Here is an 8485-nt window from a genome sequence, read left to right as displayed (position 1 = left end):
AAAGAAAGTAGATCTGAAAGTTCTATTGTTGAAAGTATGGGTGGTGGGTCAGGTGGACTCACGGGTGACCAAACTTGGGGAGTATTTGAGAGAGGTGGTGCTGAAAATTGCAGTTGTGGTGCTCGGGGTGGCCAAGGAGGCTCCAATGTTGGCAGAAAGATTGAGAACCACCAGGGAACCAACCTTCAACCCAGTCCGGAGAGAGGACAACAAGTGGTGCAAATGGATGTAGTGGGATGCGGGTCCGGTGGTGGGCCAGGTAAGATCGCCAGTGAATTTTTCAAGCTCGCCGCCACACGAAGAGATAGATCTGGTGGTGGGGACTGTCAAAGGGAGGCTGCTGGAATTTTGTTGTTGAAGGGTGGTGCGTGCGAAGAGATGTTGCTGAAGTCGCTTTGTTGGCTGGGAGAAGCCACATTGAGTTCCTTACTGCCCTGGAGAGGAAGGCAATTCTAAAAGCTGTTGTTAGGGGCAATTTAGTAAATAGCCCAGTTCATTTCAATGACCTGGCACATAATTTTTCACGTGATTTAAGGATGCTTAGATCTTTATATTTTAGACCCACTTCTTCTGCAGTATATGAAGTACGAAATTTTAATGAGCCCATTAAACCTAAGCCCAACTCCCCATTTCCAATTCAAAAGACTTGCGGCCCACTTTTAAACTTTGAGATGGGGGCCAAGTTTGACCATTCCCTTTCCAACCCACCAATTGTAAAACCCATCAATGGGCCTCACTCACCTTCTATTTTCTTCACCAAACTTTTACAGCCAATTCCGCTTAATTTCTTGTACCCAAAAAGCTACGGCCCACTTGAGTATAAAGAGAAAGTACTCAAATCTGACCAACCTAATTTACCCAAACACCCCACCCAATCCTTCAACACATATTTTTGTACATTTAAACCCATAGTCCCACCACTGTCAAAGCCTACCCTTTTTACCCAGATTTTCAAACCCATTTATTCCACATTATTTTCCCTTTACCTCAACCCTCTTAAGGGATATACACCTGACCCCAAAGTTGCTTATTCAGTCATTAACGCAAAGACTGTTAACCAAATTCTACTTCCACTTTCCACTCCCCAGCAACTCACTACTTCACCCGACCCGTTTACTAATCTCATCAAAACCTTCCCAGCAAACTTCCTTTCATGTCCCCGTAATCCAAACACTTCCCTTCACAATTCAACCTCTATCCACTTTACTCATACTTATATTTTTTTCCGTATCTGAGCTGTTGAGTTCTGCGGCCATGGGCAAGTCACTTACATTGCTGAAATCTACACTAGACATAGAGGAGCTCGAACGACAAAGCGAACAATATTCTGAAGATGGAAGTCACCATTGCTGCAATTGTCGAGCATTCAGTGCAAATTTCTATCCACCTTGAGGACAAGGTGAATGTTTGGGCGGCCGGTAATGTAATGAATCAACCTAGAGAGAAGGGTATTTTTGGTATAGTAATAATTCGTTAGTTTTATAGTAGCTTGAAGAATAAGCTAGGGAGTTAAGGAGAAAATATTTCTATAAATAGAAGAGATTAGGGAGAGAAAAGATCATCAAGAAAAATATTGGAGAGTTTATTTTAGTTGCTAGCTTTGGGAGTGTGTCAAGTCACTCGAAAACTTGATAAACTATCTTTATCTACTGTCATTTTCCATTGTTATCAATCAAAGATCATCATCTTCTTCCTTTATATTTCTGCTCAAATTATCAGTTCATTACATGGGATTTCCTTGAATGTATGTACTAATATCAGTCCGTGTGAAGGAATGAATTGAATGATTGATGAGAATAGAGTTGTTCTGGATTCCGAAAGAAGACCTTTATTGGGTTAATTGTGTGAAAGACCTTAATCTCTCCTATCTTGTTGAGGTTTATTTATTATGCAACCTTGATTATTTTTTTATTCTGGAAAGCTTTATCTCTAAAACTATGAGTCTTATTATATTTATAGGATACAGTTTTGTGTGGCTGTATTTGGAACTTTAGCTTCATCCACTTATTGGTTGTTATTCTTTGAGCCACTCAGCATAGCATTCGAGACATTGCAGGTGTCGTGCTCCCGCGATTTAATTTCATCAGTGTATATGTCATTCTTTGAGGATCACTTATTTACAAGTTTATTCTGAATGTAAATTATCTCCAGGCTATTGTGGTGCACGGATTCCAGCTAATGGATATTTGGCTGCACTATTTTGCTGCATAGACTTAATTGCCAAATATCAAAGTTTTTTGACACAACTGCAGGTACTCCCTGTTTCCACAGAAGCATTTTTGGAGAATTTTTGTCATGTATGGTGTCTTTTGTGGCGGTGGAAGGATCAGTCTTTAATGGATAATTGGGAAATATTCACATTGGGGATGTATTGCTGCAGAGCTGGCAGTGACATGAAAACAACTCACTCACACACAAATTACACAGAAATAATGAATTACTTAAAACATAGACTACACCACATAAGTTTGCTAGTATGTATTGAATTTTAAAATAAATTGATAGATAGGAGTAGATGTTAGGAAAAAATAATAGATTATCAAAGATCAAGCCAAAAATACAACTGGAGAGGGATCAATAAGCTACTTTGGTCTTTTTATATGCATATATGGAGATATCGTTTGATTTATTTTACTCAGTGAATAGAGAAATTGTAAGAGAAATTATCTTAGTACTGTTCAGTTATCATTAGAATTTCAAGCGAGCACATAAATTGAGTTTATATATTTAGTTTAATTGAAAGTTACATTATATCATTACAGAATGTTCTTTGCATAAAAAGTAATTCAGAAGAAGCATCTTAGACTAAAGCTCATAGGTTGATCAATAGATTGTTATAAGCTAAAAAATTAGGTTGATGAACATTCATTGCATAGGTTTTTTATGTGCTTATTTGGTGGCTCCATGGCATGACTTTCCATCTTGTGGATGCAATTCGTTTCCTGAACATTCGTGCATGTGGTTGATCAATCCTTAGTGGCTAGCATTAATTTCAGTTAGTTGAATTGTGATAATCTTTTTCTATGCGATGAACAGGCTTTACTAAGTGTAGTTGTAAAGCGTGTCAAAGGATTCATCCAATTGAAGATAGCTCTAGGTGCACTTCATGAAGCACTTCCTGATGCCACGTCGGAGGAGATACAAGCATATGATGATGAATGTGCCATCTGTAGGGTAAGTGCCACTCATTATTTTCCCGTTCCGCCTATTGTGTTTCACTCTCTATGGTGCTGCATCTTTCTCCTCTTTTCATGTTTTGTATTTTTGTAGCTGACTTTTGGACTACTTTCATATCTACGCTTAAACAACTTCTCATACCCTCTACTGGATATCAACAGGAGCCATTGGCAAAGGCTAAAAGGCTTCCTTGCAATCACCTTTTCCATCTTGCTTGCTTGAGATCTTGGTAATTTTACTGCCAACTATATTGATCTGCATTCCTCAGCTTTCTATTCCTAGTTTGGTGCTAGAGCTGAAAACTGACACTATCATCCTAGGTTGGATGAACGACATAATGAGATATATTCATGTCCTACCTGTCGAAAACGCCTTTTTGTTGGAAGACCTGAAAGTGAGGCAGTTTCCCCTGGCTGCACACAGATATCCCACAGCACCTGTTGCTGCAGATATGAGGATTCACTACAAAAAAAAATTCGCTATAGAGGCACATCATCTGGCTGAGTTGCCTCTGAAACCCCCTTTTAGCATCCCATAAACATGGTTGCCTCTAAATTATATGGTTTTTAGTGTCAAATATATTGTGGTGCCTCTAAAGATACATTTCAGCATCAGATGTATGTTGGTTGTCTCAAAAACCATGTTTTTAGCATCACATGAATATTGGTTGTCTCTAAATCCATATTTTTTAGCATCACATAAATTTAGTTGTTTCTAAAGCCATTTTTTTAGCATCAACTGTAGTTAGTTGTATCTAAAGCCATGTATTTAGAGTCACATGAATTTAGTTGTCTCTTAAGCCATTTGTTTTAGCATTAATTGTATTTAGTTGTCTCTAAAACCATGTATTTAGCGTCACATGAATTTAGTTGTCTCAAAAGCCATTTTTTTAGCATCGAGTGTAGTTAGTTGTCTCTAAAGCCATGTATTTAGCATCCCATGAATTTAGTTGTCTCCATAGCCCTTAATTTTAGCATCAATTGTAGTTAGTTGTCTTTAAAGTCATGTATTTAGTGTCACATGAATTTAGTTGTCTCTATAGCCATTTTTTTCGTCATCACATAAATTATTGTTGTATCTAAAGATATTTTTTAGTGCCACTTAAATTGTGGTTGGAGCGGAACTAACATTTTGAAGCTGACTGATTTTATATTTCTAAGATTATTGCGAACAGAGAAATAAAAAAAAAAGGAGAAAGAAGTCATGGAAAGTCGAATATTTAAATTGTAATCTCAAATATTCTCAACCTAGAAAATGGGAAAATCATAAAACAAACAATATATAAACATTAGTCCAAATCTTACAACAAACAAGGAGAAAAAAAGAAAGAAGGCACACATGTAACGTAAGAAACACATGTGCTACATATATAACCAACCTAATTAGGAACTAAACACAGCGGAAATCCTAATCCGGGCCATTACCATCACACTCACCACGAGTGTGGACCTCAAACGCTTAACTTACTAAAACTTTTAGAATCCAATGAATATATTAGAACCTCTAACTCTAATAAACTATATTAAGTGATCCTCAAATATTTTAAACAACTAGATATGTTATTAAAATTCTACAAAAAATTCGGCAGAGTTCCCTTTGTAATACGGACCGCCTAAAACTTAATTTAGGACTCGCGTCCGATTCATAATCCTGTATCCTCAAAATCCAGCAACCCAAACAAGTTTAAACTTTAATTTACAATATAAATCTTTTTAATTTAAAATGAGAAACCTAAGATCTATCTATTGTGTCAATCTACTATAACCCAAAAGTTGTGTACTCCAATCTTCGGGGCAAGACTCTAGTAACATTAATGCCATGTGAGCAAGTTAGCAGCAAAAAAAGGACAATTTACTGCCATGAAAACAACATCAGCAGATCAACAGCAGCACAACAAACACAACATGACAACAGCAGCATATCAACAACATGAGAACAACAGAAGCATAACAGCAGCACAATAACAGAAGAATAACAGCAGCAGCAGATCAACAACATCAGAACAGAAGCATAACAACAGAACTTGAACTTGAACCATTGTTATTGGGAAAAAACCAGTATATGAACCACTAACAAAATCATACTCCTTAGAACACAAACCCATAATAACCACTAACAAAACCATAATCCTTATAACACAATAACCATTATTATTGGAAAAAAAACCAATATATGAACTTGAACATAGAATATATAAAAACCAGTATATTAACTTCAACTTGAACAGCAGCAGATCAACATAAGCTGAACAACAGAAGCAGAACAACAACAGCATAGCAGCAGCAGGAGAACAGCAGCAGAACAACAACAGCAGACGCAAAAGCAGCAGCAGAACAACAGCAGCATAGCAGCAGCAGCAGAACAACAGCAGCATAGTAGCAGAACAACATTGCAGCAGAATAACCATTATTATAGAGTCACCAATGATTTTTTAAAAAAAAGAAAAGATAAGGAGAAACCTGGGTCACCTTTAATACTGATATCTAACAAATATTTTTAATCTTCAACATCATTGTGTTTTTTCTCAGACTTTTGAATCAGCTCTTCCTCATCCTCTTCATCGGTCCACTATCATAAGTATTAATACAGCAGTTAATATTTGTAATTGTTAATAATGCACATGTGTTAATCTGTTTTGCATTAAATTGAAGGTTAATCTATGACATACCGCATCCATATTGAATCGGACATGTTGTATCCAGCCAAATTCATGAAGTTCTAGGCGCGTTCCATAAGTCTAGATTTCTTTTCGAGGCCTCTCACTTATTACTTAGAGCTTCGTTCTTCTCCTTAACCTCGTTTGCTTCCTTCTTTGCCTCACTAGCTTCATTTTTGGATGCTTCAGCCTCTTTGCGAAACTTTTCTCCTTCACTAAATGACCCAATAATGATGTCACTGAGGACTTATATCTTTTGTCGATCACCATGCACTTGGCTTGCTTTTGGCTTAACTGTTGCATAGATTTCTTCATCAGTCATTTTTGTTTCTGAAGTGTTTCGTTGCTCAACTAGCTCTTAATTTCATTCTGCTGCAACGGGAGAAGATCTTGTCAAGTAGGAATATACTTTCAAATACAACCAAAAAAAATCCAGTTTGGATAATCGTTACCATGGTGTCCTGTGCCGATTGAGTTACAGGTGTTTTGTCGCTTCTGGTATGAGTCTCCTCGTACAATTCCAATAATCCTGGCATTACCTTGTCACGTTCAAACTGAAGGAACGACAAACAATAAACCTAAGTAACTATTCCAAAAATTAGGACAGGGATGTTGAAAGAATACGCGTTACAATATCTTGTGCTTTTTGTGCAAAACTTTTTGTTCCTGCCGTATGTCCGGCATCAAGGTATGACCTATTCTCAATGTTTCTGCGACTCTTTTTCTACTAAATTCAAATATAAACAAATTACAATTGTACGTGTGAAATGATAAAAATTGAAAATAAATAAAGAAATCTATGCAATGTACGAGGGTGCATTAACCTGAAAGTCTGGAGTGCCAAAGTATGATACAAGCCACTCCCAGTCTTTTTCGTCAACACTTGGGGGCCTATTATCTTCTTTCAGTCTGTCGTCATCATTTTCTTCAGTGTCATAATATTCTCTCTTCAAACGTGCACGAAAATTCCGATACTTCTTGTTCAAAGATGTCATGATATACTTCCTCTCTTTTCTTTTTCTTTTTCACGTTCATCTTGATCTTTAAAATCATCCAGCCCCATATCAAATTTGTCCTGCACATGAGAAATGTTCTAATTAGAAAATAAAGTTCGTAAAAGATATTGAAGTATTATCAATGCTTGTGGAAGTATTGTTCTACCAAAATGAGCTTCCACATCTTGTCCTTATTCTCTTGTGGAACTTGTGAAAATTCTTCAATACGATAAAGTGGCGCATTTAGAGGATCTTTGACGAGGGAACCACGGTAACTTGACAGCTTAGATCTGTTGACACCTATTGGTTGACCACTGACATCAAAATCTACCTTTATCTTCGCATCGGGTCTCATTTTAGCCAGTTGTAAATTTCTTGTGGACCTCTTGGTGTTTTGGTTTTATTGACTTCTTCGTTTTTCCCTTTCCTGACATGTGTTAATTTAATAAAAATAAATATTTCTTAAAAAAATAGGCTTAGGGTATGTCTTTAATAAATGAGCCACACCATACCTGTTTCATTAGATGCCTCCTTTTCTCCTGTTAGCATGCTTTCGCCTTTCTTCTCCATCGAGCCTTCTGACCCAAATTTCAAATTTCCGTCAAAAAACACGCTTTACATGTTCAAATCAACTCTCTTGGAAACTTACACATTCGTCAATTAAAAAAAGGAAAGAAGAGGCAATGGCTCTTTAAACACACCTTCTTGGTCAATTGCTTTTTGGGATTCCCTTGCATTGATTACATCACTTTCTCGTTCATGAAATTCACTATCTCCCACATCAGCCTTCCCAATTTCATCGTAATCTTTCATTTCTGTAAACAAATTAAACAATCTCAGACAATATAATGCCTAGAAGTACATAAGTTCATTTGTCATAGGTATTTTGTTATTAAATCCTATATTTATACATATGGACTACTATACCTTCATCGAAGTCCATCTTGTCTTGAACTTCCGCCTCCTGTTGACTAGTGATCGTTGTATTGCAGTGATTTCGCAACTAAGATATTAGAATGAAACTAAATCTAATGACTTTCATAAATGGAATTAGTGTGGTTTAAAAGGTGAACCTCTGTAAGACTTTGAGGGCTGCTGTTAGCTGCACATTTCCCCCTTTGTTTCCTTTCCCTTGCACGTTTTTGCTCTGCGTCAACAAAGAGCCGATTGCACCCGGTAAAATGAAGTTCCTTTTCGTCCCCTTATTCGCACAGTCCTGGTTATGTGCCTGCCATTTTGTTTCGTATAAGAAAAAGAAAGCATTTGAAATTATTAGCAAAATAAAGGGTTGACTTTCGTCTAAGGAAGGGGAGGGGAAGAGAACAATTTAAATAGCATAATATAGATGCATCTAACATAAAGGAGATCAACAGCAAGTTTGAGGTAAATTTTCTATTGAGACTATACATTACATATATGGGACTTGTTTAATATGAATAGAAGTTTTTGCCTTAAAGATGAAACGATATGCTCCAAAGCTCTCACTTGAATTATAAAGCAATGCGTTAATTGAAATGCCCTCTTCTCCACATGGTACTGAAGCTCTGTTTCTTTTAAGGTTTTAAGCTTTGACACTATCTAATAAAGATAAGTGTTCATTTCGAATTTCACCTGACTCATTCTTGTGTTCTAGCCAATCTTAGTGGCATTTTCTGAT

At 36.8% G+C, this 8485-nt stretch overlaps 1 non-coding gene across 3 annotated transcripts; it reads left to right on the top strand.

Moving 5' to 3' along the window:
• Nucleotides 1-312: 312 nt before the first annotated feature.
• On the top strand, nucleotides 313-3829 carry LOC104905723 (uncharacterized). 3 transcript variants are annotated; one of them, XR_007274715.2, is made up of 6 exons: nucleotides 317-1877; nucleotides 1960-2056; nucleotides 2152-2252; nucleotides 3037-3174; nucleotides 3339-3406; nucleotides 3498-3829. It is a non-coding gene; the product is annotated as an uncharacterized LOC104905723 (transcript). The 3 variants fall into 3 exon arrangements; XR_007274714.2 differs by having other exon boundaries at nucleotides 313-2056; nucleotides 3271-3406; XR_007274713.2 differs by having other exon boundaries at nucleotides 332-2056.
• The last annotated feature ends 4656 nt before the right edge of the window (nucleotides 3830-8485 follow it).

The sequence above is a fragment of the Beta vulgaris genome, chromosome 1 (genome assembly GCF_026745355.1).
Source record: "Beta vulgaris subsp. vulgaris cultivar EL10 chromosome 1, EL10.2, whole genome shotgun sequence".
In the NCBI taxonomy this organism is placed as follows: Eukaryota; Viridiplantae; Streptophyta; class Magnoliopsida; order Caryophyllales; family Amaranthaceae; genus Beta; species Beta vulgaris.
This window is presented reverse-complemented; position numbering and strand designations above follow the sequence as displayed.